Raw genomic sequence first — 27749 nt, 5'->3', positions numbered from 1 at the left:
CTGATCCCCTACGAGGGTGTAACAGAATGGGGCAGGGCTATGTGTAGGGGGTTTTACTGTTGAAAATATGGTAAACCCAGGTAAAAAAAAAAAGAAGCGATTTTGCATAGGTAAATTTGGGTGCCATATTTAGCATCTGGGGGATATTGTAGTGCTTGGCCATAGAAGATTTTAAACATCACAAGTTATACTTGTGTGTATCAGTAACCAACGCCTTAATAATATCATCTCCCTGCCCTAGTCTGTAAGTTCTTAGCAGAGTTCAGCATGTTATAATTAAAGACAACCCTATCACTTGTGCCAGTTTTGCAGTAAGCTGTGCTGTAACCATTTAAGCGGCTACTAGCCGTTAATGTACAGATTGATTTTGGAGTTGGAACATTCTTTATTTAAATCATTAAGAGTAAAGTGAACAAAAATCAACCAGCAAGAACAGCAATTCAGAATACAAGGAAAAGAGCATGACTTGTACAGTAAATATTGTTTGATAGGAGACTAGAAGGTAAGTTTTATTATGACTTATTTAATGGCCATCCTCTGGCACCTGTTACAGCTTGTATGCAAAGCAGAAATGGATTGAAAGGCGACGCGTGTAAGCTCTTTGGAGCAGGGACTCGAGAGGCGTGGCGATTGGACGAGCGCCGGGGGGCGGAGTCAGTAGGGCAGCGAGAGGCCCCGCCCCTCCTCGGGCTCCCTGCCTGTCCAACTTGCCAGTGCGCTCAATCCTCCGTCTGTCTTTGGCCGCATCGCAGCTGTGTTGCAGGAGAGCCCGAGCGAGGCATTGGATCCCCCGCCCCCGAGAGCGTAAGTGACATGTTCCGCTTTCTCTGCGCTTGACCTTGCCCGAGTGTAGGCTGCCACTTCTGCCCATGTGTCGCCTCGGCTGTGGTTCGTCCAAACGCCGGGTTGCAGCTGCCGCTTCTCACGCCTGAAGCGGGTGGGGAGGTGACTGTGTGGGACGGGGGCAGCGATTGGCTGGTCCGGACCTTGACGTCGCGGGGAAGAAGGCTGCGCGCGCCTGGCCCCGCGCTGTCCTCGCCCATTGGCTGGCGCACGTTTTGGCGGCCGATTTCGGGCTGGCCAATGAGAGGCGGCCGTGGCGTCCCCTCAAGGCAACCTAGGCACCTGTGTGCTCGGACGAGCTTCGCCCCGGTAGTCAACGTCAATATACAGCGAATGAGGTCGAGTCAAAATCAGGAAATTGCACTGAAATTCCAATTAGGCAGAATTCACATAAGACTGTAGGATCACCTCAAATTCAACGAGGAGAAGAAAATCATTTTGCTTTCCAGTCATGATTTTCCAATACTGCTTCTGTGACTTCATTTGTAAGACCACTTAAAACTCCTAAGAGCACTTAGCTTAAAAAGAGAGAGAGATATTTGAACACTATAAGAAATCCACCCTTTCATCTTCACAAAAGTTGAGGCTTTTACACCCTTTGAGGTCAGTTCTAATCATTTGCGCTGAATGTCCCACACTCCTAGAGACATCCATTGCTGCTCCACTGTGGCTGTCTAATCAAAGAGGGCCTTGGTGATTCAAACTCAAAGTCTGATTTTCCCTCTTTTGGACTATTCTAATGCCTTGCTAATTCCAAAGAAATATTTAAGATTTTTACAGGCTGCTCAGGACTCCGTGGCAAGGTTCATAACTGGAACTTGTAGATATGAAAACATCACTCCTCTTCTTCAACAATTCCACCAATAGCCAGTTGAGTGTTGTATTTCTTACAGATCGTTGCTACTTGTTTTTAAAACATCTCCAGTTTTGTTACACTACCTTTGTATTTATTGACCAAGGCGGAACTTATGTTCCCCTCTGGTCGTCACATTTGTTCCTGAAATTCACCACCAGGACTACAGGAAATCTATATTCTGTGTGTGTGGACTGTTCTGGAGCCAATTATTACCTGAGGGCTTGGCGATGACTGTTTCAACTTTCTGTTGAAAACATTTTAGTTTAGGGAGGTTTATCAATGCTGATTTTCTAGATTTTTTTTTTTTTTTAAGTGCTTTAAAGTTTATTAAGTAAGTGCTGTTTTAATGTATTTGTTTCTTATAAATTATGATTATTGAGAGCTTCTATACCGCTACTAATGACTGGGGACTCAATTCAGAGTGGTCTATTTGAGCCTCTGCAAAGGCGCTACAGTACATGAGCTTCTGTAGAGATGTTACCATAAGGAGTTGAGAGGTGTTACAACGCAGGGGCTATATACTGAAATACACAGAGCTCTGTGGTGGTGTTAGAGTTATTACTATCGGCATGGTTATGCCATAATCCATCATCCAACTTATATGTACATGTTTATACCAAATCAGTTGTCCTATGTATGTACACAAGTAATACTATTGCAGTTAAATACACTAAACACTTTTCTTTGTTACATTCCTCTTAAGGAGGTTGGCCATTTCAACTTAATATAATTATTTACATGCATCCCAGAAAGTTCTAGTTTCCTCTCTCTGTCAACTTCATAATTTCAGTTGAAGTAATTTGAGAAAAGGATAGTCTTTATCCCTTTCTTGAATTTTCCGGAGTTCCTTTCTAACAAATTCCTTTGGTAGGGCATTCCACCATGTCGGTATGTATGTTTGTTGGAATCAGCCTAGAAATGGTGATGCAGTGCAATATAATTTTTTAAAATAAATATACAGTAGCATAGTAACAACATAATAGATGGTGGCAGATAAAGACTAACATAGCATATGCTACAATGATCTTGTTCTGTCCTTTCACAGGTGTTAGTCCCCAGCCACTGATTTGTGGCCATTGTTTGGGAACCTCTTCCCTACTCTATTCTTATCTAATTCAATTCTCTGAATTTCTTCTAGGCATTCCGTATTCTTTCCACAGAGTGAAAAGTGTTGGGGGAGAGGGTTCTGACTGGAAGGGACACAAAACTCTGAAAGCAATCAAAGCATTAGATTCAATGTGCCCTATATCACCCATGTTATCCTAGCCAGATGAGTTTTTGATTGGCGTGTGATGGCGGCATCTTTCCCTACTCACCTCTCAGTTAGAAAATGAAAGCATTTTCTGAGGTGCTTTTAAATGGGCTTTTCATATATGTCTTATAAGTAGGGATTCTGATTTTGTGTTTTGACTGATAAACATCAATAAAACATTCCAGTGCAAAAGAGAAAAAACATACAAAAACATTGTTCTTTAGCACTCTCCAGACCAGTAGAGGTTAACTTTACGAATGGGTATATATCTAATCATGACCAGCAGGTGGAGACTGAAAACAAAACTTTGGGACAGTATATACTATCCTCCCTTCTCTATTTCCCTCAGTCTTCTTTCAGTCTCCAGCAGGTGTTGAGTGATCTGTACCCATCTCTCTTGGTAGGGCTGTTGGAATTTGTTTAGGGGTTTATTGTCCCTGTTTTTGGCCGGACGGAGCTTGGTCGGGCCCTGTTTGGGGGTCCGTCCGACCTCGGGGGTGTCAAACCCGGCGGGTCACGAGCGGGGTCCCTCCCCCCACTTCCTCCACCTCCCCACATTTTTTTAGAGGAGCCTCAGCAGTAAGCCTTGCCCCCTAAGTCAAGCAAGGCATATTGCTTCGAGAGCCTGTGGAGTCTGTTCTGTAAAAAAAAAAAAAAAAAAAAAATCCTGAGGTAGTGCTGGTCTGAAGGGTTGTTTCCCTTTAAGAAAACTGTATTTTACCGTATTTTTTCATGTAACCAGCACTTTTTTATAGCTAGGTCGCGTCTGGAGCAATTGTGCCCTTCTCCGGGGGAGTAGGCCACAATTTTAGTCCAGCCGCGAGGCACTCGCGGCCGGCCTGAACTCGGCGGTTTGGGTCGGTGAGGTGGTGGAGCTCCGTCGGCAGCGGCTGCAGGCGCCCAGAGCTCCCCGCCGATGGTGCCTCGCGAGTCGGCTTGGAGCAGTGGGGAAGCCCGGTCTTCCACAACCGCCCACGGAGGGATTCCCCGAAGGATTCCCTCTCAGCTGATTTTTTGACAGCTGATGCCGACTTGCCTGTCTTAGCGGCTGGGACTGTTCAGTCTTCTCAGCCGCTACAGGCCATGGAGGGAGCATTTTTGGCGGGAACTTCGCCATTTTCTTTGTCTGGCCCCTCCATTTTGTCTGCAACCTCAGGTGACCTTCCCCCTGTATGGCGAACACAGGGGCAGGTTTCAGCATGGACCCCTGCTGGGGCAGGGAGTCCCTGGGGACCCCCAGGGGTTTTTTGCCCCCAATTTATTTTCTTTCTTTGTGCGGACTTTTGGGGGTCCCACGTGCGCCTGGGGGGTTTCGGGGGGGGTTTCCCTCCGCGCCCCCTATGGCTTTGCCTCCCTCTTTTCGTTTGGCGTCCCCTCTTCCTCCTCCCTCATCCAAGCGCCCGCGGGGGGGCTTGGATTGCGAATTGGTGGGCGGAGGAGCGTGTTGGCCTGGTTGAGGACCTGGCTGCTTTGGCGGGCTTCCAGGATCCTCTAGAGGGGACGCCTGTTGGCAGCGGGGCGGCGGGTTTCCCGTCTTCCAGAGCAGATGCGTCCGTGGTGCGCTTTTTTATTCAGAGGGATGAGCTTTTAGACCTGTGTAGCAGGTCTCCTTGGTGCTGCATTTTTGCAGTGGCGCCGCCGGAGACCCCGCGTATGGGGGCCCCTCTGCTTCAGGGGGTCTGTCCTGGTTCCCGCTCTTTTCCTGTGCGTCAGGATTTGCGGGATTTTGTGTTGGCGCAGTGGCCTATGGGCGCAGTTTCGTTTGGTGTGCGCCTTGGCTCTTGGGTATCCCGTCCCGGAGGGAGGTAGGGCTACCTTAATTTCGCCAATGGGGAACGCGGTGGTCTCGGCACTTCCTAAGCGGCATACCGTGCCTGTTATGGACGGTTCTGCTCTTAGGGTCTCGGAGGCGCGTGCGTTAGAGACTCTTCTTAAGTATGATTTTGATGTCTCTGCCTTTGGGGTCCAGGCGGCTGTTTGTGGGGAGCTAGTCGCTCGCGCCGTGTTTCGGTGGGCTGAGCGTGTCCTGGATCGGGAGTCTGATGACTGGTCTCTAGTGGATCAGGAGGTAGCGAAGATTGCGATGGCTGCCTCGTTCCTCTCAGATGCTCTTTATGACTTGGTGCGGATTTCGGCTAAGTCTATGGCATGGCCGCGCGGCGTATTTTGTGGCTGCGCGCTTGGGCGGCGGATTCTGCGTCCAAAGCTAAGTTTACTAAAGTTCCCTTTAGGGGGTCTTTTTGTTTGGAGAGGAATTAGATGAGTTGATTCAGACTCTGACGGACTCGAAGGTGCCCCGTCTGCCTGAGGACCGTGCCCGCCCTGCGTCTGGGTGTGGGGCTGCCCGGGGGCGTTTGCGGGAATTTCGCAAGTATCGCCCGGGGCGTGGGGCTGCTTCTTTCCCGGCTCAGGGTTTTTCCCGGGGTCGGTTCTTCCAGCGCATGCAGCCCTTTCGGGGGGCCCGTCGGGGGGCAGGGAATCCCTCCGCCGGTTCCCCCGCTTCCCGTCCTGCGCAATGACTCCTTGCCGGCGCCCCCTTTGGTTCCGGTGGGGGCCCGGCTGCGCAAATTTTTCCCCAAATGGGCCGAGATCGCGTCCGATCAGTGGGTCCTTGAGGTGGTGCGGGACGGTTACGCTCTGGAGTTTACCCGCTCTCTGCCGGACCTTTTCCTCGCTTCTCCATGTCAGACTCCATGGAAGACGCAGGCTTTTCGTCAGACCCTTCAGCGTTTGCTAGATCTCGAGGCAGTGGTGCCGGTGTCCCCTACGGAGTGGGGCACCGGCAGGTACTCCATTTACTTTGTGGTGGCCATAAAGGAGGGGACCTTTCGGCCTGGATGTCTCTCGATCTGACGGAGGCCTACTTGCAGGTTCCAATTCGGGCCTCTCATCAGCACTTCCTTCGCTTTGCGATCTTGGGGCGGCACTTTCAGTTCTGTGCGCTTCCCTTTGGTCTGGCCACGGCTCCTCGGACGTTCACCACGGTAATGGTGGTCGTCGCGGCAGCCTTGCGGTCGGTGGGCATCCTGGTTCTCCCCTACCTGGACGACTGGTTGATTCGGGCAAAGTCGTTGCAGGAGAGCTCCCGGGTTACGGCTCGGGTGGTGGAGTTTCTCCGGTCGCTGGGCTGGGTGGTCAACCTTTCCAAGAGTCGGTTGGTCCCGGCTCAGCGTCTGGAGTGCCTTGGGGTTATGTTCGACATCTCCTTGGGGAAGGTCTTCCTTCCAGAGGCCCGGGTGAGCAAATTGCAATCTCAGATTCGCCTGCTTTTGGCGTCCCGGGGTCCTCGGGCGCGAGATTTCCTCCAAGTCCTGGGGTCAATGGCGGCGTCCCTGGACGTGGTGAGGTGGGCGCGGGCCCACATGCGTCCTCTTCAGTATGCTCTGCTCCGGAGGTGGTCTCCCCGGAGGCAAGATTTGGATGTTCCGGTTCCCCTGCGAGGCTTGGCGCGCTGCAGTCTGCGCTGGTGGCTCCGGACCCCTCACCTGGTTCAGGGGGTGGGTCTGGATCTCCCGCAGTGGACGGTGCTCCTTACGGATGCGAGTCTCCTCGGTTGGGGGGCTCAGTTTATGGGCCACTCAGCTCGGGGCACCTGGTCCGCGGAGGAGGCCTCCTGGTCGATCAACGAGTTGGAGACCAGAGCGGTCAGGCTGGCGCTGTTAGCTTTCCACTCCCTTTTGCTGGGCAAGTCGGTCAGAGTCCTGTCGGACAATGCCACGGCGGTGGCTTATGTCAATCGTCAGGGGGGCACCAAGAGCACTCCTGTGGCGCAGGAGGCGGCTCGGCTCATGGTTTGGGCGGAGTCCCATCTTCTGGACCTCTCGGCTTCTCATATAGCCGGGGTAGAAAATGTTCAGGCAGACTTCCTCAGTCGTCACTTCCTGGATCCAGGAGAGTGGTTTCTCGGCGCCGGAGCGTTTCGGTTGATAGTGCAAGATTGGGGGCAGCCCCTGATGGACCTGATGGCCACGAGTGGCAACGCCAAAGTGCCCCGCTTCTTCAGTCGTCGCAGGGAAGGGCTGGCCGAGGGTCTGGATGCTCTGGTCCAGCCGTGGCCAACGGAGGGGCTGTTGTATGTGTTCCCTCCTTAGCCGCTGGTGGGCAGAGTGCTTCTTCGCATTGTTCACCATCCGGGTTTGGTGGTGCTGGTGGCTCCGGATTGGCCTCGACGTCCGTGGTATGCGGATCTGGTGAGACACCTGGTGGCGGTTCCTCTTCCTCTGCCTCTCTCGGACGACCTTCTGATGCAGGGTCCCATTCCCTTGTTCGACCCGTCTCTCTTCTGTCTAACGGCGTGGCTCTTGAAAGGGGTCGCCTTAGCAAGAAGGGATATTCAGACAAGGTGATCGCTACACTGTTGGGGTCCCGGAGGCTTTCTACCTCTCGGGCTTATGTGCGGGTTTGGCGTCTCTTTGAGGAATGGTGTAGGGCGCGGGGAGTGACCTCTTTTCGCGCTTCTCTGCCTAACATTCTAGAGTTCTTGCAGGATGGCCTGGATAGAGGCCTGGCTTGGTCTTCTCTCCGGGTTCATCTTGCGGCCCTGTCGACCTTTCGAGGGTTGGTGTCAGGTCAGCGTTTATCGGCTCTTCCTGATGTGATTCGGTTTCTGCGGGCGGCCAAGTTGCTTAGGCCTCCCCTACGGCCCTCGGTTCCCTCTTGGGATCCTAATCTGGTTCTCTCTGTTTTGGTGCGCCCGCCTTTCGAGCCCTTGGACGACTGTTCTTTGAAGGACCTTACTTTGAAGGCGGTCTTTTTGGTGGCCATTACTTCTGCTAGGAGTATTTCTGAGCTGCAGGCTTTCTCTTGTAGGGCTCCCTTCTTGGAGTTGTCTAGGGAGCGGGTCGTCTTGCGGCCTGTTCCTTCCTTTCTGCCGAAGGTTGTTTCTCCTTTTCATGTCAATCAATCGGTGGTTCTCCCGGTCTTGGGTGGTCGGGAGGGCTCTTCTGAGCAACGGCAGCTGCGCAAGTTGGATGTCGGTCGGGTCCTTCGCTCTGATGTGCAGCGGACCCAGGAATTCCGGAAGTCCGATCATCTCTTTGTCCTCCTGGCTGGTCCTCGTCGGGGAGCTGGCGCTTCTAAGGCTACTATTGCGCGCTGGATCAAGGAGACGATTGCTTCCGCTTATCTTCTGAAACAGCAGCCTGTTCCGGAGTTTCTCAAGGCTCATTCCACTCGGGGTCAGGCGGCTTCTTGGGCTGAGTCGTCGCTCGTGCCTCCGGTGGATATTTGTAAGGCTGCGGTTTGGTCCTCCTTGTATTCTTTTGTTAGACATTATCGGGTAGATGTTCAGGCGCGTCGGGACGCGGTGTTCGGTGAGCGTGTTCTGGTATCGGCCCTTCGGGGGTCCCGCCCGTGAGAGGGACTGCTTTGGTACGTCCCATTCGTAAAGTTAACCTCTACTGGTCTGGAGAGTGCTAAAGAAGGAGAAATTAGGTTCTTACCTGCTAATTTACTTTCTTTTAGCTTCTCCAGACCAGTAGAGGTCCCCACCCTGTCTGTTGTTGTTGTTGTTGTTGGGGCTGTTTTCGCGGGCAGTTTTTGTTTTTTGCTGCGGGTTCTAGTATTTTTCTAGGGCCGGGGAGAATTAAAGAACAGCGGCTGTGGCTCGGCTGGCTTAGCTGGCGAGCTGTGGGGACATTTTCCTTCGGGTATTTCTCCTCTGCATTTTCCAACAGCATTTGGGTATGTTATTTGTTACTCCTGTTCGGAGTATTGTTTTCTTCCTGTTTTCCAGTTCTTGGTTCTGCTTGGCTATTCGGCAGACTGAGGGAAATAGAGAAGGGAGGATAGTATATACTGTCCCAAAGTTTTGTTTTCAGTCTCCACCTGCTGGTCATGATTAGATATATACCCATTCGTAAAGTTAACCTCTACTGGTCTGGAGAAGCTAAAAGAAAGTAAATTAGCAGGTAAGAACCTAATTTCTCCTTGCTTATCCACTAGCTCTCCCTTTGCTTGCTTTGGATCCTCCACTCAGCTGTGAGAAGTACATATTTGATTCAATCCAAAATGATACCTGGCATAGTATCTGCGTCACAAAACACCAATAAACACCAGTTTTATATTATACCTTCTACCCAAGAACCCCTAATTTACTGAAAAATAAATGCCTGAATTTACAAGCTAAACATCTAAGCATAAAATGCCTTACAGCACATAAATGTTCTCATGTGTATGTTTGAGCAGACAGAATGGTTTATTTGGATTTTAGATTAAGGGGCAAATTTGTCAAGCAGTGTTAATGTGACTTAAACAGCCCTGATACTACTTCACCTAAAATACCACAGTGGTATTCAAGTCACCATAGATTAGGGAGTATGAGAAGCATAATATGCAAATTACATATTACTCATTACTATGCAAATATCCAAACATTACTTGTGGTGATCATCACAATTCATGGTAGGGCCCACAAATCACTATACGATAATCGTAGCTTTTTTTCTGCAGTTACTTTATCATCCAGGAATATCAGGAAGCAAAGCTGTACCCAATGCTCCTGGTCTGGCAGATCAGAGTTCCCTCAGGCTTCTGGGCCTCCCTGATTTAATCCCCCCCATTCCCCTATCTCTTTAGTAGCCTCTGCCCCTCAGAGGATGTCATTGGTGGTCCAGGTGGGGTCTGGAGGGTCTCCTACCAAGTCCTGCGCCAATTTCAAAATGGTGCCCTTAGCAGTAAACATTTTGAAGCCGGCAGTGACTGGGCATTGCTCCTGTCTGAAGACCACCAATGATTTCAAAGTAGCCCTTTGGGGGGTGGGTAGGCCTTGTGCCAGGGGGGTAAGTCAGAGGAAGGGAAACCTGGGGGACCCTAACTTGCTAGTTCAGGAGAATCAGGCTGAGGCTTTATGGCTCCTGGGCCATGGGAATAATGCTGCCTGCGAGGTGGCTTACAAGGACTGTTATTCTCTTATCCTGTGATCCCTCCCCAAATTACAAAATACGAATACATGTAGAGTTTTTAAAATTTCCCCTGTTAGCTTTTATACCTCCTTTGACCCACATATGTTTTAGCAAACAGCTGTTTTTAGACAGGACTTGAAATGAGTGATTAAGAAAGCAACAGTAAATATGTGAATTCCTTCCCCCTCGTTCTTTAATTAGCCTTTAAAGTATGAAACTTCCCATTGGGAGCGTTGCTTCCTAATGATTGCCTTTTTACATACAACAGTCTCTAGAATATGTCTCTGTTACATATAAATGTGGCACTTGTGAATAGAAATGGTGCGAATCGGTACTCGCATATATGATCACTGGTGCTTGGATGTGGAAGCTGCTAACTCATGCGCTGTTTTCTCTGCATATGTAGCTTTCTGAAAGTGCAGCTTATACTGTGAATTCCTCTTCCAGAATGTTCCATTTCCCACAGTAAAGCCCATTATGCGTACAGGGATGTATGTCTATAGGAGAAAAAGAACTTTCTGAGCAGAAGAGATTTCTCAGAATGTGACATAGTGAGCTCTCCGTCTGCAGGGAATTGAGGGGGTTAGAGGCGCTCCAGGAGGGATACCTCAGTCTGGTGAGTTTCGGGAGGTTTTTGTCTTATCCCTGGAGAGCAAGCCGCTATTTGGTAAGTGCTTGTCTGAGAGAAGATTCCCGAGTTTCTAAGAAGTGTTCTAGAAAGAAGGAAATTGAAGGGAAGTCCCGAGGAGCCCCGTTCCTACTGTCATACACAGATAGTGTGAAGAACCTGTGCATTTTCAGTTTTGTACTCTTGAACTTTGTATTTTTGTGACTATATTTGGTTGTGTAACACTACAGGCTGTTTATTTTATTTTGAGCTATTTTTGCTGACCCGTAGAGATTTACTTTCTGATTTGGAAAAACACTCGATTGTGGGGAAACGGTGAATGACTTTTCTGTATCTGTCCCCCTATCCCAGTATCTGTGTCCCACCATCTGAAGGTAGGCTCTAGACTTTCCAGGGAGTTCACTGCAAAAAGGGTTTAAATTCTGTTATTTTCTGTACCAGAAGGTTATCAAGCTGAGTTGGTATCTGATGGCAGTCACAAACAATATTGGAAGGAGAAGCAAGATTTGAACTGTTTTTACCACTAGGCTGTTCCTTATCGTGTACCTGAAAAAGCAGAGTTTAAGACTGATCCAGTTAAAAGAACTTTTCAAAAGATATATACAAAAAATTTACATGACAAATATTCAACCAGGCAGCTAGCGTTTAAGTATATGAATAATGCTATCTGGGTAGTTTTCACTGGACTTGTCAGGTTGAATCTTACTGCTAAGCTCATGAGGTTAAACTGTTTGACCCAGTTAAACTGCTTAAGTTTAATCGGACAGTGCCACATATATCTGGCTAAAAGCTGTCTTTCCTTATCTGGATATTTTTTGTATTTGGGGAAGGGAGGTTTTCAAAACCCATAATGCCTTGTTCACAGGAATTCCCCAGAAAGAAATTAGATGCTTACAGCAAATAAATTTATCCTTAAATACCCGATTCCACATGATCCTCCGAGAACCTTAAAATCTGCATCACAGCATCTTCTTCATGTCCCATCCCTAAAAATCATTAGTACCCGTAGGTCTTCTTCTTTCGCAACGACTGCTCCAATAATATTTAAGGTCCAAACAGAATTTAGATAAATTCAAGGGTGGCCTCAAAAGCTTCTTATTTAAAGACGCATACGACTGTTAATTGATCTAAGGCAGTGGTTCCCAACCCTGCCCTGGAGGACCAGCAGGCCAGTCGGGTTTTCAGGCTGGCCCTAATGAATATGCATGAGAGAGATTTGCATATAATGGAAGTGAGAGGCATGCAAATCTGCTCCATGCATATTCATTAGGGCTAGCCTGAAAACCCGACTGGCCTGGTGGTCCTCCAGGGCAGGGTTGGGAACCACTGATCTAAGGGACTTTTCTAGCTCATTTTCTACACTAAAATTGATTTTTCCCTTTCCCCATGTTGTTAACATAGAAACATAGAAAGATGACGGCAGAAAAGGGCCACAGCCCATCAAGTCTGCCCACTCTATTGACCCACCCCATTGAGTCTGAGTGCTAGTGACCTAGTTCCTTAACTTGACCCTCGTAGGGATCCCACTGGATGTCCCATTTATTCTTAAAATCGAGCACGCTGGTGGCCTTGCCCACCTGCACCGGAAGTTTGTTCCAGTGATCTACAACCCTTTCTGTGAAGAAATACTTCCTGGTGTCACCATTAAATTTCCCTCCTCTGAGTTTGAGCGGGTGCCCCCTTGTGACCGAGGGTCCCTTGGGAAAGAATATATCGTTTTCCACCTCGACACGACCTGTGACGTATTTAAATGTCTCAATCATGTCATCCCTTTCTCTGCGCTCCTCCAGGGTATTGTGGTCCACTGAGGCTCCAAACAGTGCTCAATAGCACCCTCAGTGGCTAGCCACAAAATAGCACCCTGACGTGTGGCCCGGCCTGGAGCCACCCTGCAGGACTGGATTCCAAGATGGAATCAAAAACAAAACAAAGTCATTATCATTTATTTCTTCAAAACAATAATCTTATTTATTCTTCCTGAATTCAGGTAAGTAGTTTTCTTCATACAGCTGCTAAATTGGTCAGAATGTTTAAACAGCAGCACAAACAAAAATAAACAATTCAAATAGGACAAAGCCAGTATACAAAACCAGTCCTTGCCTTGCCTTCAGAACTGAGGACACTTCAGCTGTGTCCTGGGTTTGTAGTCCAACTCAGTCCAAACCCGGGCTGCTAATAAAGCAGGCAATTTTCAAAATCAACCAACAAAAAAACAACAATACAGTCTTAGGCATTTATCTTCACCTCCCAAAAATGCCAAAGTTTTCACAAGCCTCTGGCTAGTTCCACACACTGCCAGGAAAAACCAGGGAGTGATAGGTTTTGCAAACAGACAGTCATTAGTTTGACTTTCACAATTCCCACCCAGGATAACAGCAAAACCTCTCCCCAAAATCACTCCCCAAGCTTGAAAAATAGCAAGAACAAAAAAGAAAATATTCTCTAAACAGTCCAGCATCCAAAATCACACTCACTGTTTGGAAATGGAGGCAAAGTCCACCTGCATTGCTTCAGTGACTTGAGGAGCAAATTCTGACCAACCTTCCTCCAATTCCATAGGCAGCTCTTCAGGGAACACAGGATCCTCAACCTGACCTTCCTCTAGCACCTCCATTGGAATGGGGCCATCGCTCCTGCTTGGCTGAGAAGACTTTGTAGGGAGGAAAGGATTAAACCTCCTCCCCAGCTGGCTTCCCTCTCTGTTCTTACACACAGGTTTAAGTACCTTGGGGAAACGCCCTGCTTTGTCAGCCCTGGCAGTGTTCCAAGGGCCTCTTGGGCTCCCCCGGTGGACAGTGTTATTATTATGTTCAGGAACTACCTGTCCCTTCCCAATTCCTCTCCAGGATTTCTTTTCTTCTACTTTTTTCTCTGTCCTACCTGGGACCTGAGCAGGGAGAATCTCTGGCTGGTCACATACCCCCACCCTTAGACGATGCTTATCCCTATAAGCACCAGAATTACCGGTGTTTTCGGGTGCGATCTTTCTTCCCCTCAGGGCGAGAATTAGGGCACAGATTATCAAAATCCTCGGGCCAACGCAAAACTGGCGGGTTCAACGTTTCAGTTTCTATTCTTCCTGTACGAACCTCAGTCTCCTCTAGGTCATCAATTCTGCTAGTTATAGCTGTCATAACCTGCGCTAATTCCTCAAAACGTTCCTGGACTTGATCTTGAAAGTGGGTAACACTACCCCCCACGTGTTTCACTGAGTCCTTAATATTGCCTAGTTGAACAGCTTGATGTTCTATCTGGGCTTTATTATTCAGGTTTTGTTTACTCAGAGTAGTGGGTTCAATCCCTTGGCTAGCCCACAGTTCCTGTTCGGCCTGCAATTTTTTTAGTTGCTGTAAGAGTTCTTTTCGACAGACCTGATCATCAGTTACCTGGGTCTGAATCTCTTGCATCTGAGTTTTTACTTGGTCAACTAACTTCTTTACACTGTCCATTTGTTGTTGTCCCTGGGCTATCATCTCCTGTTTTAAACTTTCTTTTAACTCTACCATGCCCATATTGACTGGTGACTTATCTACAGGGACGGGTCTGGACACAACATCCAAGCATTCCTCTCTCAGTGCTCTCATTTCGTCTTTCCACTGAGATTCCTGCCGGACCGTGAACTCCTGGATATTATTACGTAAAGACATTATCTCCTGCTGGAGGTGTATCACACTTTCCTTAAAGTCACCTCCTTTGCTGTCCGGGCACGAGTTTATTCCTGGCTTTGTCTCCTCCCTAAGGGAGTTCTCCCCTGAGGAACCAAAACCTTTATTACCCCTACTGGTTTCCCTAAGGTGTACCCAACGCTCCAACTTTGGGTGCCAAATTCTTTCGCATATCATTTGGGCTACCTTGTCTCCACACGCTACCTTATACTCACTATCCCCTTGGTTTACCAGAAGGACAGAAACATTGCCTCTATAATCAGGGTCAATAATTCCTGCTGCCACATCGAGGCAATGTTCCCTGGCCAACCCTGACCGGGGTCCGATTCGAATATAAGATCCTGGGGGAGGTGAGACTTGTAAGTCTGTTTTAACTAACGCCCTACCTTTCGCGGGAATGACCTGGTCATGAGCCGCATAAATATCATAGCCCGCCGCTTTAGCATATGCTTGAGTGGGTGTTTTAGCCTTATCGGAAAGTGGGACCCACCTAAGTGTGGGCTGCCATCCTGGTCCACCGTTAGACGAAGAAAATCGTTTTGTTTTTCTTTTCTCCTTCCTATTCCCATACCCATCCTTAACCTGTGCCCCCAACACCAGTTTAGGATGGGAACTGGACATTACTTTGGCTTTACCCCTTTCCAGGTTACTTCTTCTTACTGCTTCCTGCCATCCTGACCAATCCCTTCCTAGAATTAAAGGAAAGGGACAAGCTTCTATGATAGCCACCGATAGGTCATACATTTTCCTATCATAACCAAATGCTATCTTACCCAAAGGATACCTTCTTAAATCCCACTTCTGACACCAAACTATGTGGTCCACTGAGGCTCCAAACAGTGCTCAATAGCACCCTCAGTGGCTAGCCACAAAATAGCACCCTGACGTGTGGCCCGGCCTGGAGCCACCCTGCAGGACTGGATTCCAAGATGGAATCAAAAACAAAACAAAGTCATTATCATTTATTTCTTCAAAACAATAATCTTATTTATTCTTCCTGAATTCAGGTAAGTAGTTTTCTTCATACAGCTGCTAAATTGGTCAGAATGTTTAAACAGCAGCACAAACAAAAATAAACAATTCAAATAGGACAAAGCCAGTATACAAAACCAGTCCTTGCCTTGCCTTCAGAACTGAGGACACTTCAGCTGTGTCCTGGGTTTGTAGTCCAACTCAGTCCAAACCCGGGCTGCTAATAAAGCAGGCAATTTTCAAAATCAACCAACAAAAAAACAACAATACAGTCTTAGGCATTTATCTTCACCTCCCAAAAATGCCAAAGTTTTCACAAGCCTCTGGCTAGTTCCACACACTGCCAGGAAAAACCAGGGAGTGATAGGTTTTGCAAACAGACAGTCATTAGTTTGACTTTCACAATTCCCACCCAGGATAACAGCAAAACCTCTCCCCAAAATCACTCCCCAAGCTTGAAAAATAGCAAGAACAAAAAAGAAAATATTCTCTAAACAGTCCAGCATCCAAAATCACACTCACTGTTTGGAAATGGAGGCAAAGTCCACCTGCATTGCTTCAGTGACTTGAGGAGCAAATTCTGACCAACCTTCCTCCAATTCCATAGGCAGCTCTTCAGGGAACACAGGATCCTCAACCTGACCTTCCTCTAGCACCTCCATTGGAATGGGGCCATCGCTCCTGCTTGGCTGAGAAGACTTTGTAGGGAGGAAAGGATTAAACCTCCTCCCCAGCTGGCTTCCCTCTCTGTTCTTACACACAGGTTTAAGTACCTTGGGGAAACGCCCTGCTTTGTCAGCCCTGGCAGTGTTCCAAGGGCCTCTTGGGCTCCCCCGGTGGACAGTGTTATTATTATGTTCAGGAACTACCTGTCCCTTCCCAATTCCTCTCCAGGATTTCTTTTCTTCTACTTTTTTCTCTGTCCTACCTGGGACCTGAGCAGGGAGAATCTCTGGCTGGTCACAGTATAGAGCTGCAGTTTGCCCAGTCTTTCTCCTTATGAGAGACCCTTGAGTCCTGCGACCATCCTAGTGGCCATCCGCTGGACCGATTCAGCTCGAAGTACATCTTTCCGGTAATGTGGCCTCCAGAATTGCACACAGTATTCCAGATGAGGTCTCACCATGGTTCTGTAGAGTGGCATTATGACTTCAGGTTTGCGGCTGACGAAGCTTCTATTGATACATCCCATCATTTGACTTGCCTTAGATGAGGCCTTCTCTACTTGTTTGGCAGCCTTCATGTCCGCACTGATGATTACCCCCAAGTCCCGTTCCTCTGAAGTCCTAGCTAGCGTTTCTCCATTCAAGGAGTATGTTCTGCATGAATTTCCGCTACCGAGATGCATGACCTTACATTTTTTAGCATTGAAGCCCAGCTGCCATGTCAAGGACCAGTTTTCCAATGTGATCAGATCCTGCGTCATACTGTCCTTGAGGTTGCTTTCCCTTACTATGTTACAAATTGTATTTCCCTTACTATGTTACAAATTGTATTTCTCCCCACTAACCTATTGTTTCATGTAAGTAAAGTTATGTTGTTAATAGTTTAACTGGACCCCTTTTTAGATTTTTATTGTAAAACGCTTAGAATTTATGATTTGCGTTTTATCAAATTTTTAATAAACTTGAAATTCGACCACATCACACCACTCCTCGAGAAATCTCATTGGCTCCCGGTAGCACATCGTATAACTTGCAAGATTTGCCTACTAAGGGCTCTTTTTATGAAGCCTCGTTAGAGGTTTAACGCGTGTAATAGTACGCGCTAAACCACTGGACATGCTAGCTGCTACCGCCTCCTCTTGAGCAGGCGGTAGTTTTTCGGCTAGCGCATGATTAAAATATGCGCGCTAAAGCCGGTAACGTGGCTTGGAGGCAATATATATTTTCAGTCGTCGCTCCGCAATACACATCTCCCTAGTTATTCGCGGGGGATAGGGGCAGAGACGGACCGCGAATGGGGAAATATCCCAAATATCTTCTGGTCCGGCTCTGACCCACCCCTACCTCTCTTCGGCATCCTGGCCTTACCTGGTGGTCTAGCGGGCTTTCGGGGCAGGAGCGATCTTCCTACGCTCCAGCCTCGTGCAGATCGCCAATAGGAAATGGCTGTCATGAGTTCCCGTAGTGTATACATAAGGAAAGAACATCTTATTGATAGGTTTAAAAGCAAATTAAAATGCTTTCTTTTTAAAGATGCTTTTAACTGCTAATTTTTTAGAATCATATTTCACTTTTTAATTTCAGCTAGATCTTTTATCGATGTTGCTTCATTCCCTATTGTTTTATCCATATTCGTCTCCACTTACTGTCGTATATTGTATTTCTTCTCCCACTTCTCTTCCGGGTCTGTTTTTGTCTAGTAATTGTCTTATGTCATTGACGCTGTCTCCCCCTATTGTGATGTATTATGTTTTTTAGATTTGTTCATCGCTTTGTATGGGGACCATTGACAAATTATTCTATTGATCAGATATAATAACACATGTATAGAACATATAGAAGGGGTAGGGAGGGAAAACTATTGTAATATTAATATGATATAAAATTCTGATAAAGGGTTTATTTAATTCACATTGTAAGAACATTTAATAATAATTTCAAGTGTTTTTTCATAATTGAATGTATTACATGTATTTCACTTGATGTAAGAATTTAAAAAAAGAATAAAAAATATTTAAAAAAAAAAAAAGATTAAGCGATCCATCAAATTTTAAATAAACTTGAACTTGAAACTTGGATAACCTCAGATCTCCTGAATTGCAGCCTCTACGTTTCCAAAAGGTTAGTTTTAAAGAAATGCAATGCTATTGATAAGAACATACATAAACGTTGTCATACAGGGATAGACCGAAGATCCATCAAGCTGGTATCCTGGTTTTAACAGTGGCCAATCCAGGTCACAAGTACCTAGCAATATCCCAAAAGAATAAAACGGATGTTATGCTGCTTATCCTAGAAATAAGCAGTGGATTTTCCCAAGTTCATATTAAGAACTTTTCTTTTAGGAAATTTTTATCAAGGCGTGGTAAGGGTAACGCGCGGAATACCGCCTGCCGCTCTAGTCACTAATGCCTCCATTGACCAGGCGTTAGTTTTTTTGCTTGCCGCGGGGGTTAGCACGTGATGAAATGTCCGATGCACTAACCCCTAAATGTTTTGGTTTTTTTTAAACCTGCTAAGCTAATGCTTTTACCACATCCTTTAGTAACAAATTTGAGAGTTTAATGGCACTTTGAGTGAACAAATATTTTCTTCTGTTTGTTTGTTAAGGAATTCTGCCTTTCCTTTATCAGCTTCTTCATATTTCTCCCCCTTCACCTGCAAGTCTCACAATGCCACTTTTGCACTTCTTCCTGTCACTGATATATCAGAAAAAGTCTTATCTTCCCATTTTACCGTGTCAGCTATTTTTTCTTCCAAGGAAGAATACTTATGTTTGATGAATAGACATTCAGATTATAAATTTGCCATAGTCTTTAAGGTTTTATTAGGTAGACCAGGTATATCTGTGGCTCAGGAATATCAGCTAACATACAGCTCTATTTTTTTGTTTAAATCTGGCATTTTCACTTTGAAGATTTCAACTGGACAAAAAATGTTTTAAATTACAGTCATTAAAAAAAAATTGGCTCTAATGAGCAAAAATTGTAAGATAGACCCCCCCCTGAAATGCATAACTTATAAGGGAATTGTGGTAAGATGTTTGTGGCACTCTTTTTGTGAAGTTCACAGCAGTGCCCTCTAAGGTGCCCCACTGCTCTGGCTAGCCCATCACAATGCTGGCCCCTCCCACGTCCAAATGGTTTTGTTCAGAGCGTTTGGGGCTTGAATGAAATTTTGGTGAAGAATGTGGTATAAAGACAGACGTACTACTGGCAGTCTGGACGAACAATAGCCTGGATGTCCAGAGAGACGGTTTTCGAAAAACAATATTGTAGACATTTTTTTTTTTTGAGAATGGATATTTTCTCACTGCTGACTTTGGCCGTCTAGCATTACACATCCCAATCGGAGTTTGACATATGTTTTGATAATGTCCCTCCACGTGTCCTGTTTGTCCAAACTAGATTGTAAGCTCTTCTGAGCAGGGTCTGTCTATTAAACTAAACCTTAAGTTTATATACCGCATCCTCTCCATAAAGATCGAGCTCGGCACAGTTTACAGGAATTTTAATATAAGGAAGGAAAAACATAATAAGAATTAGTGATTATTATTGCTTTATTGATTTTCATGGACCCTGGAGTTCGGACTTTCCAGCTTAATGTTATCCATGGTGGGAAACACAGTTGGGCAGGTAAATTGTACATATATTTGAGGATCTCATCTAACGGACCAACAGGGTTATTTTTAAGACATAGCTTTCGTCCTAAAATGCATATTGATTGGAACATTTAAAGACTGGGGGGCAGTTTCTTTAGATCAATATTGTAAAAGCTTCAGCTAAAAAGTATGAGTTATGTTTTGTTTGCTGATAAGTCAATAGAAGCTTTTGATTTTCTAGAGAAAGCTGTGGGAACAGGGTATAATGAGGATCCCGCACACCCAAATAGAAACCACGGCCATCAGAGTTTAAGGCTGAGCAGTTAAGCTCCTCGTTTTACCTTTTCCCGAAATGCATCTGGGGAAGGAGTAGGCACTTCATTGTGACTAATGCTGATATGATTAATAAGATGTCAGCTACCACGTGCTCTCCCACGTTTATCTGCCAGTCCAGTGTTCTTCAACTGCCGGTCCGTGCAGGGCCGGCACGTGCCTCGGGCCCGAGGAGACCAGGGGGGCCCGATGAGCTGGGTACCCGCATGTTTCCCTCCCTCCTTTCCAGCAGCTGACATAGTACTGCCAGGGTACAAACTCTACAGGAGAGACAGGACTTACAAGAAGGGTGGAGGAATAGCACTGTACATAAAGGACACCATTCATTCGACCAGAATGGGTACGGCAGCATGGGCAGAAGGACTGGAATCATTATGGGTTAAATTACCAAGAGGAAATGGAGCTGACATAAAATTGGGACTGTACTATCGCCCTTCTGGACAAACGGAAGCGAACGACAAAGAGCTGGAAGCAGAATTGAGGCGGGAATGCAAAAGCGGAAGGGTGATAGTGATGGGGGATTTCAACTACCCCGGGATAGACTGGAGCCTTGGAAACTCAAACTGCGCGAGGGAAACAGAATTCCTGGAGGCTGTGAGAGACTGCTTCATGGAACAGCTTGTCAAGGAATCAACGCGAGGGGATGCCACTCTCGACCTAATCCTCAACGGGCTAGGGGGATCTGCAAAGGAAGTGGTGGTAGGAGGACCACTAGGAAACAGCGACCACGACATGATCCGGTACAAATTAGAGGTAGGAACATCCAAAGTGAAGAGAACTACAGCAACGGCGTTCAATTTCAAGAAAGGGACTACGATGCTATGAGAGCAATGGTGAGAAAGAAACTGAAAAACAGCTCAATACGGATGGAGACCGTAGAGGAAGCTTGGTCCCTATTCAAAGACACGGTGCAAGAAGCACAAAACCTGTACATCCCCAGGTTTAGGAAAGGATGCAAAAAAAATCGAACAAAGGACCGGTATGGATAACAAATGAAGTGAAGAAGGCGATAGGTGACAAGAAGAAATCTTTCCGAAAATGGAAAAAGGACCAAACCGGAAGGAACATAAAACACACCACAAAAACTGTCACCGAGTGGTTAGGAAAGCAAAAAGAGAATACGAAGAGAGGCTGGCTGGGGAAGCAAAAAACTTCAAAACGTTTTTCAGGTACGTTAAAGGGAGGCAACCGGTGAGGGAGGAAGTAGGACCATTGGATGATGGAGACAGAAAGGGAGTGGTAAAGGAGGAAAAAGAGGTAGCTGACAGGTTGAACAAATTCTTTTCGTTGGTCTTCACAAGCGAGGACACATCCCATGTACCAGAACCCGAAGAGATCATAAGTGGAGATTGCGAAGAAAAACTGGCGCATATAGAGATAAGCCATGAGGATGTCCTCCAGCAGATAGATAGACTGAAAAGCGACAAATCGCCGAGCCCGGACAGAATCCACCCAAGGGTTCTAAAAGAGCTAAGAAACGAAATAGCGGAAACACTCTGACAAATTTGTGACCTATCCTTGAAAACTGGGGAGATCCCGGAGGACTGGAAAATAGCTAACGTCACACCTATTTTCAAAAAGGGATCAAGGGGTGACCCCTGGAACTACAGGCCGGTAAGCTTGACTTCAGTTCCGGGCAAGATGATGGAAGCACTGATAAAGGACAGCATCTGTAAGCGCATAGAAATAAACGGACAACTGAAAGAGAGCCAACATGGCTTCTGCAAGGGAAGGTCGTGCCAAACAAACTTACTGCACTTCTTTGAAGGAATAAACAGCAAGATGGACAAAGGGGAACCCATAGACATCATTTACCTCGACTTCCAAAAAGCCTTTGACAAGGTACCCCATGAGCGACTACTTAGGAAACTGCAAAACCACGGGGTGGAAGGGGATAAATACAGATGGATTAAACACTGGTTGGCAGGCAGAAAACAAAGGGTTGGGGTGAAGGGACAATACTCGGACTGGCGGAGGGTCACGAGCGGTGTTCCACAGGGGTTGGTGCTCGGACCGCTGCTGTTCAATGTATTTATAAACGACCTGGAAACGGGGACGAAGTGTGAAGTTATAAAATTTGCAGGTGACACCAAACTCTGCAGCAGGGTTAGAACTGCGGAGGAATGCGAAGACCTACAAAGGGACCTAAACAAACTGGAAGAGTGGGCAAACAAATGGCAAATGCGATTTAATATAGAGAAATGCAAGGTCATGCATATAGGGAAAAAGAACCCGATATTCAGCTACAAAATGGGGGGATCGGTGCTAGGGGAAAGCAACCTTGAAAAGGACTTGGGTGTGCTAGTGGATACAACAATGAAATCAACAGTACAATGTGCAGCAGCCTCAAAGAAAGCAAATAGAATGTTGGGTATTATTAAGAAGGGTATCATAACCAGGACGAAGGAAGTCATCATGCCACTGTATCGAGCGATGGTGCGCCCGCACCTGGAGTACTGTGTCCAGTATTGGTCGCCCTACCTCAAGAAGGACATGGCGATGCTTCAGAGGGTCCAGTGAAGAGAGACGAAAATGGTAAAAGGCATGGAAAACCTTTCATACGCAGACAGGTTAGAAAGGCTGGGGCTCTTCTCCCTGGAAAAGCGGAGACTCAGAGGAGATATGATAGTGACTTTCAAGATCATGAGAGGTATCGAGAAGGTAGACAGAGATAGATTCTTCAGACTAATGGGGACCACAAGTACAAGGGGGCTCTCGGAGAAGCTGAAAGGGGACAGGTTTAGAACCAATGCTAGGAAGTTCTTTTTCACTCAAAAGGTGGTGGACACCTGGAACGCACTGCTGGAGGTTGTGATAGGACAGAGTACACTACAGGGTTTTAAAGAAGGATTGGATAAATTCCTGAAAGATAGGGGGATTGAGGGATACAGATAGAGGTAGAGATGGGGTATAGAGAGAGTATAAATAGAGACCAAGGGGGATTTAAGGGTTCAGACAATGATCACCATACAGGTCATGGGCCTGATGGGCCGCCACGGGTGCGGACTGCTGGGCGCGATGGACCTTTGGTCTGACCCAGCAGAGGCAACTTCTTATGTTCTTATGTTCTTCCCAGCCTCCAGACCACTCAAGGCCCGTGCAGTGCGATTGATGCGTTGTTTTCATTGCCACCCCGGTGTTATCTTCTGGCCGGCTCCCTCTTCATCACTGCTGCAGTGCACAAAGCCGCGGGCGGTGGCTCCTATGTGCATCCTGCGACTGAACCGGAAGCCTTCTCTCTGATATCGCAACATCAGATGAGGTGCAGGACACACAAGGAGCCGCAGTCCGTGGCTTTGTGCAGTGAGGAGGAGGGAGCCGGCCAGAAGATAACACCGGGGTGGCAATGAAAACACTGCATCGCACTGCGGGCAGCATAAAATGACCAGGCGGGAGCAGGCTAGAAAGTAAGGCACCCGCCAGAGGGAGGCACCTAATTGAGGCATGGAGACAACAAAGGTAGGGGGGAATGATTTTATTTTCAATTTTGAGAATTTTGCACTGTTCAGGAAGAACTGCATTTGTTTCTGTTTCTCTGGGGGTTGTACTGCATGCAGAGTCTTGAATCTTAGGGTTTCCTTTCTATATATTAGTACTTTTAGTTTTTGGTCCCGTATTTGCATAGGGGTTTTCTGTGGTCTGGTAGGAATGAATGTTGAGAAGCATACAGCGTGCTTTGTGTAATTGAATTTTGTGGTTAACCATTATATGTTGTTAATAAGATTATATCTGTGTTCTTCAATTGCCGGTCTGCAGACCGGTGCTGGTCCACAAAATAATTCTTTTCTTTCTGCCGGTTCATAGGTGTAAAAAGAACCCTGTGCTAGTCCACTGTGGCTACTACAACACTATTTTTGCCCACATATGCTGAACCACAGCAGTATGTGGCAGAGACGAGTATCAGTTCTCTGCAAGTAAGACCTCTGCATGAATCTCTGTCTTCTCCTCTGTACAACTGGGGATGGTAGTTTCATAAGCAACCACCTAAAAAGAGATCTATAAAATACTGAGTGGAATAGAACAGGTAGATGTGAATTGTTTGTTTACTCTTTCCAAAAATACTAGGACTAAAGGGCATGCAGTGAAGCTACCAAGTACCAAATAAAATAAAAGAGAAAATATTTCTTCACTCAATGTAAAAATAAATTTTGGAATTCATTACCAGTGAACGGAATAAAAGCTGTTAGCTTAGCAGGGTTTATAAAAGGTTTGGATAATTTCCTAAAAGAAAAGTCCATAAGCCATTATTAAGATGGACTTGGGAAAATCCACTGCTTATTTCTAGGTTAGGCAGTATAAAATCTGTTTTACTCTTTTGGGATCTTGCCAGGTACTTGTGACCTGGATTGGCCACTGTTGGAAATGGGATACTGTGCTTGATGGACCTTTGGTCTGTCCCAGTATAGCAACTCTTATGTTACCTTCAAGCCCAACCGCAGACTCATTAGCATACTGGGCACATAAGTTCCCAGTCTGGCCAGACCAGGTCAATGTCATCCAGCATTTCCTTTCTGCCCAACAGCCAACATGCTCAGGGAATGTATGTCACCAATAGCAGACGACATTGCGAGGCCATGTCTAGCGCCAGATTTGGTAGAAAAGCTGGCGTTTCCCTTGATATCCAAGAAGTGGGGAAAGGGGTGGGAGCTACTACTATTTATCAGATGGACAGAGAGGGGATTGGCAGAGTACACTTATGTCCTAAGTGGATTACACTCAGGTACTTTATCATATTTCCCTGTCCTGGTGGGCTCAAACTCTATCTAGTGTACCTGGGGCAATGAGGGGATTAAATGATTTGCCCAGGGTCACAAGGAGCAACGAGGGATTTGAACCCACAACCTCAGGGTACAAAGGCTGTAGTTCTAACCACTGCGCCACACACTCGCACAGCCTCCACTCTTTACCCTTAGAATCTTCTTGCGGTTCTGCCAATTACACCAGTTGCTGCTGCCTGATCTCTTTTCTCCAGTGGTCTGAGTTACAACAAGAACATATTTTTATAAAAGAAAACTACCTCTTCCGTGCACTTTATGCTGCTGCCACCAGCATTGCTGCCTGCCAGCTCCTGCTTCTGTGCAGCCTACTGTCTTGGTTCTAGTGAGTTCTGCTAGGCTTAAGTACACAGAAAAAGAGATCCTTCCATGTAGGGTTACCATTTTTCGGGCCACAAAAATCCAGACATGTAGCCCCATCTTGTTCTGTCTCAGGCCCTGCCCTGGCCTCGCCCAGTTCTGCCTTTGGCCTCCAGCTCCGGCCCCACAAACCTCTTCTCTTCTTCCCTGACAAGCTCTGGCTGTGTCTGGAAGGCCTGGAGCATGCACGGATGTGTGTGATATCATCCGCGCATGCTCAGATACCCTCCAGATGTGGCCGGAGCTCGTCGGGCTTTCCAAAACCCAGACAAACTGCCAGATTTTGGAAAGTCCATATGGGACCCTGGACAGTCCTCTAAAAAGAGGACAAGTCTGGGTTTTCCTGGACATCTGGTAACCCTACTTCCATACTTCTCTCTGCTTCTACTGCTACTGCCTCTGTCACTGCCTACTTTAGGCCTGTACTGTAAGTAGACCCCCCTCCCCCCGTTTTTCCTCTTCTAACTTGAGTGTCTCGCTCATACCAACGGAAGGTGTTAAGTGGGTTCGCCTAAATATGGCATTTAACATATAATATTCTATAAGTTACACACTTAAATGTTGATCCTGCTCATCTTTCTCCCCTACGAACATCCCAGTGCATTTACACACTTAGAGGAGCATTTTTGAAAGGACGCCCAAGTCTGAGTTTGGACATCTTGGGAAAGACGTCCAGAAATCCAGTAGAGAACATGCCTATTTTCAAAACGTCTACCTTTTTTTTCTGAAAATTACATATGTACAAGATGTTTTGGCCTTTAGTGTGTCTATTTTTGTTTCTCTTTTTCAAATATGAAGATGTTCAAATGCAAAATGCAAAAAACCAAGCCTTTGTCCCTGTCCCTGCGGTTAACCATTGGAAACCATCCCAGTGTCATTCTTTAAGGAGAGAGAGAAGAATCAGTGTATGAATGGGCCCAGGCACTGATCCTCAAGCTTTGAATTGAAGATTGTTGGTATAGAAGGCCTGAGGTTGAGATAGATACTAAAGAAGGACACGGAATGGTTCCTGCGGGGACAGGGATGGGGACAAATTCTGTCCCCATGTCATTCACTTGAGACGTCCAAGCAACCAGCATTCTTAGCAAACTGGCCACAGACACAGCTCAGCAAATCAGTCCTGGAGTCCCCCCTTGCCAGTCAGGTTTTCAGGATATCCACATTGAATTTACATCAACTTGATTTGCATACACAGTCTCCATTATATGCAAACTTCTTTCATGCATATTCATTGTGGATATCTTGAAAACCTGACTGGCAAAGGGGCACTGCAGGACCGAGTTGAGAAACACTGCTCTAAGGAGTCCTGCAGTGAACGTCATATTAAAAAGTCCCAGGTACACATATCACTATAACCTGCTTACACTTCTCCCTCCGTATTCGCGGTTTTGATTAATCACGGTTTTTAGCTCGCTGGCTCCTCCCCCCAAATTACATCAGCTTGCATGGAGAAATCACTGATTCCAAGCATTTAGAGAGAGAATTGCTGATTCCCAGCTCTTTCTTCACCATGTTTTGCCTCTGCTTCAGGAACAGGCCAGGTCTCCCACCATGTTATTTGCGGTTTCACCATATTCACGATGGTTTTTAATAGAAAACAGCAAATAACATATGAAAAAGTTATTTGCGGTTTTTCTGTATTTGCAGTTCTGTTAATCCCCTATCACAGCGAATACGGAGGGAGAAGTGTATATTGTATGTTGAGCCCTCCAAAACCCAAACAAAACTTACTCTACTCACCTGTACAGTAGCCCTTCTGTCTGCATGTGCCATCTTTATGTAGGTATATTAGGTTTTGGGAGAGCTCTATGCCTTCCCTCCATTCCCTCTGATTCTTAAGACTCTTGTCAAACTCAAGACAGAACATGCCACCATGATTCTGATAGCTCCTCAGTGGCCCAGACAACCGTGGTACTCCCTTCTACTTCAACTCAGCACCAGGGAGCCTCTCCTTCTACTGGTTTTTCCCTCTCTGCTTACTCAGAGTCAAGGATCCTTGCTACATCCCAACCTGCAGTCTCTACACTTAACAGCTTGGTACCTTTCAACCTAACAGACTCTTTACAGTTCTCTCAGTCTGTCCAGGATATTTTGGTAGCTTCCAGAAAGCCGTCCACTAGGCAGTGTTACGGCCAGAAATGGACTAGATTTTCTGCTTGGTGTTCCACTCACCATATGGATCCAAAGTCTACCTCCTTGGTGCCTGTTTTGGATTATTTACTTCACTTATCACAATCTGGACTTCATTCTACATCTATCCGAGTCCATCTCAGTGTGATTGCTGCTTTTCATCAGCCTCTTGATGGTAAACCTCTGTCTGCGCATCCTGTGGTTTCCTGCTTTATGAAAGGACTTTTTAATGTTCATCCACCACTTAAACCACCCCCAGTGGTCTGGGATCTCAATGTTGTCTTGGCTCAATTGATGAAACCTCCCTTTGAACTAATTGATAAGGCTCATCTCAAGTACCTTACTTGGAAAGTAGTTTTCCTGATTATCCTCACTTCTGCTCGAAGAGTCAGTGAGTTACAAGCTTTGGTTGCGGATCCACCTTTCACAGTATTCCACCATGACAAGGTGGTCCTCCGCACTCATCCTAAATTCTTACCTAAAGTTGTTTCAGCTATAAATGACAATATTATTATTATTATTATTAAGACTTAGCCAAAAGGAAAAATTTATAAACTATAAAGAGTTTTACCTCATGCAAAATTGTCATTTCTTTACTAAGACATTAACTATTTTTTTCTGAGGCCCTCCAAGTACCTACAAATCCAAAATGTGGCCCTGGAAAGGGTATGAGTTTGAGACCACTGCTTTAAAGGTATACAAACTGGAAATGACTTCACTGATTGCATTTTACCATTTGCCTGAACAGAAATGCACTTTCTTATCAT

At 46.4% G+C, this 27749-nt stretch overlaps 1 protein-coding gene across 5 annotated transcripts in view; it reads left to right on the top strand.

The window, feature by feature from the left end:
* Positions 1-360: 360 nt before the first annotated feature.
* SLC38A3 (solute carrier family 38 member 3) overlaps positions 361-27749 on the top strand; it is a 149161-nt gene continuing 121772 nt past the window's right edge. Inside the window, exon 1 of one of the 5 annotated variants that reach the window (XM_033926665.1) lies at positions 361-502. The gene's annotated coding sequence lies outside the window, so the exon portion shown is untranslated. Of the gene's footprint in view, positions 503-603; positions 805-980; positions 1714-27749 lie in introns of those variants that run through there. The other 4 variants (XM_033926667.1, XM_033926662.1, XM_033926664.1 and 1 more) reach the window with 4 other exon arrangements.

Source organism: Geotrypetes seraphini, chromosome 17 (genome assembly GCF_902459505.1).
Source record: "Geotrypetes seraphini chromosome 17, aGeoSer1.1, whole genome shotgun sequence".
NCBI classification, from domain to species: Eukaryota; Metazoa; Chordata; class Amphibia; order Gymnophiona; family Dermophiidae; genus Geotrypetes; species Geotrypetes seraphini.
The sequence above is the reverse complement of the archived record's forward strand: the minus strand, read 5'-3'. Positions and strand labels throughout refer to the sequence as shown.